This window comes from Chaetura pelagica, unplaced genomic scaffold (assembly GCF_000747805.2).
Source record: "Chaetura pelagica isolate M959 unplaced genomic scaffold, ChaPel_1.0 scaffold344, whole genome shotgun sequence".
In the NCBI taxonomy this organism is placed as follows: Eukaryota; Metazoa; Chordata; class Aves; order Apodiformes; family Apodidae; genus Chaetura; species Chaetura pelagica.
Window position 1 is genome coordinate 5,435,871 of NW_009953098.1, and position 4,205 is coordinate 5,440,075.

Here is a 4,205-nt window from a genome sequence, read left to right on the forward strand (position 1 = left end):
GGTTGCCGTGTGCGGGAGGCAGGGGTTGCCGTGTGCGGGAGGCAGGGGTTGCTGTGTGCGGGAGGCAGGGGTTGCCGTGTGCTGGTGCGGGCTGGCAGAGAGGCGGGCAGCTAATGTCAACATAAAGTGTGACTTCGACTTCAGTTCTGTCAGGCTGCCTAAAATGGGATTGACAGGAACAAGACTGAAAATTCCTCGAAGCATGAGTAGTGGGAATTAGTATTTGAGTCCTTCAGAAGCAGTGGGGGTTTATTTGAAATTCCTCAGTGGAATAATATTTCCATCCTGAGAAGTAGTCTTAGCTAGGATAACTTGAATTTTTATTTTACTGAAGGCCCTAATGGGAAATTCATGCTCTTGTTTATAAAATTTAATTTATTTTAATGTAAGATACATCTTTTCATAACAGATAATGCTGCTTTGCCTCCCACATTTGTCAAGACTTTAAAAGAGATTTGTTCTCACAAACCGTATTTTTAAAAAGAAGAGAGCTCTTTCAATTGCTTAACTGAAAACCTGTTACTGAATTGTCTATTTTTTGTCTTCTCACAGAAGCCCACACATCACTTCTTCACAGCTGTATTTTGTATTTTCAGAGCCTGCATCCCAATTTTTTTTTGTTTACTTCTATGCATCAGAATAAAAGGTCCTACTGGATCTCTCACCTATTTTTCCAGTTCCAAGAACACTACATTTAGTACTATGTTCCGGATGTTTCTTGTCAGTATCTTAGATAAAATATTTCTTTTAATTTGTCACAATGTAAGTTTTTATGTGACAGGCTGGCCACACTGCTGAGGTGTTGAACTTGCTGTTACCTTAGTTCCCGGTATTTGAGTTGGGGGGCCAGTGAAAAAAGCAGTCACACGGGGGCAGCCCTTCACCCCCCAGTGACTAGTTACTCTGTACATTGCATCTGATAGTTGCTGGTTACAGCCTGGTTCGTGGGCCCCTAAAAATTGTTTCAGGAGACCATTGGTACGCTCAACAACACCATTAGCTTGAGGGTAATAGGGAGTGTGGAAAACCCACTGAATTCCCTCATTCTGTGCCCACTCTTGAACCACCCTGGCAATAAAGTGGCTATCATTACCTTGATTGTAATGATTGAGGTTTGGGCTGACAGCTGAACCACAATTTCAAACCTTTAACAGTATTGTCTCCTGTAGCTTTTGAGACTGCTTCTTGTAAGGCAAGGTTGGCAACAAGAAGGCCCTTTTCCCACAGAGAATATCGTTTTTCTGCATCTTTGAAACTACGGCAGATGAAACCTATTGGACGAGTTACACTTTCAAGTCCTCGTTGCCACACACGTATGGTCAACCCATTAACTGCAAGTCCCCATTCAATGTGAAAAGGATCAGTAGAGTGTATAGGCCCTAAGGACCAATATATTCCTGCTTCACAAATTAGCAGCTTTAGAGCTTCCTCATGGACTGGTGTCCAGTCCCACTTTGCTCTTTTCCGGGTCAGAGTTTCAGGAGGAATGCAAAGGGCACCTTCCCACCACCAAATACCTAAACATTTCACCTCTGAGGAGGGGAGTTGAATTTTTTCTGTGGGAATTTGCAACCTTAACCTCTCAAGATGAGTAAAAATTGCAGCTTGAGTTTCTCATACCGAGCTGACATCTGGTCCACCAATTAGGACATCATCAATGTACTAATATACCTTTGTCCCTTCTTTAGTAATTACTTGAGCCAACTCCTGGGCTAGTGCATAGTGGACAATAGTGGAGGAGTGGCAACAGCCTTGGGGCAAACGTGGGAAGGTGTATTTTATGCCCTCCCATGTGAAAGCAAAACGATCCCTGTCAGCCTTTTGTAGGGGCCCCATAAAGAACATATCTTTAACATCAATAGCTGCTAAAATTTTGTGGGCTTGTTCTTGTGTAGTCAAAATTAATTCTGCTGTATTTGGCACTGCAGAAGGTGAGTGGCTGAGAACAACTATCCTTTGCTCACATAGGTCGGTGATAACAGAAGTTATCCCCTCTTTAGCACCCAGTGGCAAGGGGTATTGTTTCACATTTACAATTTTAGACTGGGGAAGGGAAGGTGCAGTTTGCAAAAGCTTCAAGCAGGGTATGGGCAGCCCAAATTTCCATTCCCCACCCTTTGAATCCACCCATGACTTCCCTTTGAGCAAATCCAGTTCTAAAATGTTGGTAGGCAGGGCTCCAAGTATTGTAACAACATCTGTGGGGTTTTCATCCCCCGGTAACCAACATTTAACCCGAACAGTCTGTTGCGGTTTAGAATTCCCAAAAACATGAGTAACCCAAATTTGTTTTTTGTCAGGTTTGATGCCACTTTTAAGAGCAACATCTGTTTGCATAACAGATACTTGTGCACCGGTGGTTTGTGGAGCTGGGGCTTGCTGGCCATTGGCAGCCGGAGCTTGAATAGTTTCAGCTTTAATCAAAGGCCTCATTTACTGCCTCAGGTTTGTTTGAGGAAAATGTTTCTCTGCTTCCGGCCAAGTCCTCAAAAGGATATCTGGACAATTGGCCTTGTTTTTTAGTTGTTTGGGCCAAGTACAAGATATTTGAATTACTATTTACAGAATCCTCATCTACCACCCGATCCTCTTCAGATCTGAGGATTTTTTCTCGATCAAGAGAGTCCGATAACGCAGCATGAAGCTGCTGACTTGTACAGTGCTCAGCTGCCAACCCACTCTGTGAAGCTTGGACTTGCTCTTGCAAAGACTTTACAGTTTTATCATTATTTTCACTTTGTCGTTTCTCTTTCTGGGCTGCCATTAATGCAGCTCCAAGAACTGCACATACGGTGGCTTTGTTTTTTCCAGGTTTTGTTTTTTGCTCCTTGTGTAAGTTGCAAATTCTCTCCACTACTGCCTGGGGATCATGCCAGTTACTATGAGCCTCCACTAGACCAGGGTGCTCAAAGCTCCATCCAACCTGGCTTTAAAGCTCCATCCAAGCTGAACCTACGTAGATGTTTAATAGTTAATCACATCTATAAACAAGGGGAGGAAACTTAGTCTGAACTTTTTTTCTTAGGAGGAAATGGAAAACAAACTCCACGATTAATAAATTAATAAAAAAAAAAAATTATTAGGAAAAATATAGGCTTCTCTCCTATTTTAGTAAGGTTTCCTTTAAAGCCAAGGAGATGGTGCAACTCTCACAGCTAGTCCAGGATATTTTAAATTAGCCAGCACTTCTGTGCCTAAGGCTAAGAAGTTCAAAGCCAGTTTCTGAGAACTGATGATGCTTCCTTCAGGAGCAGGACTCCTTCCAAATCAGTGCTCATATTTTCTGTAAATTTTCCTCTTAGTTATTTATAAACGAGATAAACAATGAAAAGAAGAAAATTCCGTAAATTTGAAGGGTGAAGGGCTAAGAAATTTTGTAATTTGGCCCATCAGACATTTCTGGAAGAGAAACAAGAATATGAGGAAGAAAAGCCTACCTTTCCCCAAGTATTCTTTTATTTTAGTCTTCTTCACTCAGTTATCTGAAAAAAAACTATAAACAGAAACCAGCTTTGTAACATTTCATATCTGAGTGGTCACTTCAAAAAGGCACTTTTGCTGCTCATTATACAAATGCAGGGAGCATGGCAGGTGATTTTCTTGCTGGAAGGGCTCATAAACCTAGGCAGGACCATTTCCTTGCTGATATACACAGTGAGGGATTGCAGTAATTTGTGCCAGAGACTGTGGCCTGCTAGTGGTTTTTGGCTGAACTTGATGGAAGGACACTTGTTCTTGGCAAAGTTTTTCAATCTTAAGAAAAAAACCCAAGAACCTCTGTGGCTGAAGTCCACAAAATCCATGTGGGTGGGAAGGAAAGGAACAGACTGAAGGTGAAAAATACCTTTTACGATCTTGGTGCTCCTTGAGCGTTCAGGAGCAGTGACAGTTTCCAGGAGCCCACGCTGCGGGCACGTTGCCTTGATGACCACACATTGAATGTGCCGAGAGCCACATTTTGCCAAAGGACTTAAAAGTCTGTACAGCTCGTAGCGAAGCCTCACCCGTGCCGCTGTGGTGCCCAGAACAGCAGCTCGGTGCCCGTGTGGGCGCAGGTTTCAGGCCGGGCGGAGGGGCCCGGTGCGGCAGCGCCTGGCAGGGCAGGGCAGGGCAGGGCAGGGCAGGGCAGGGCAGGGCAGCGCGGTGCGGCCCGGCCCCCGGGAAGGAAACGAGCCACGGCGGGAAATCACCTGCTGCCAACGCGG

At 44.1% G+C, this 4,205-nt stretch overlaps 1 protein-coding gene across 1 annotated transcript in view; it reads right to left on the reverse strand.

Moving 5' to 3' along the window:
- Positions 1–4,205, reverse strand: part of NKAP (NFKB activating protein) — a 10,850-nt gene that overhangs the window by 5,668 nt on the left and 977 nt on the right. The window lies entirely within an intron of this gene.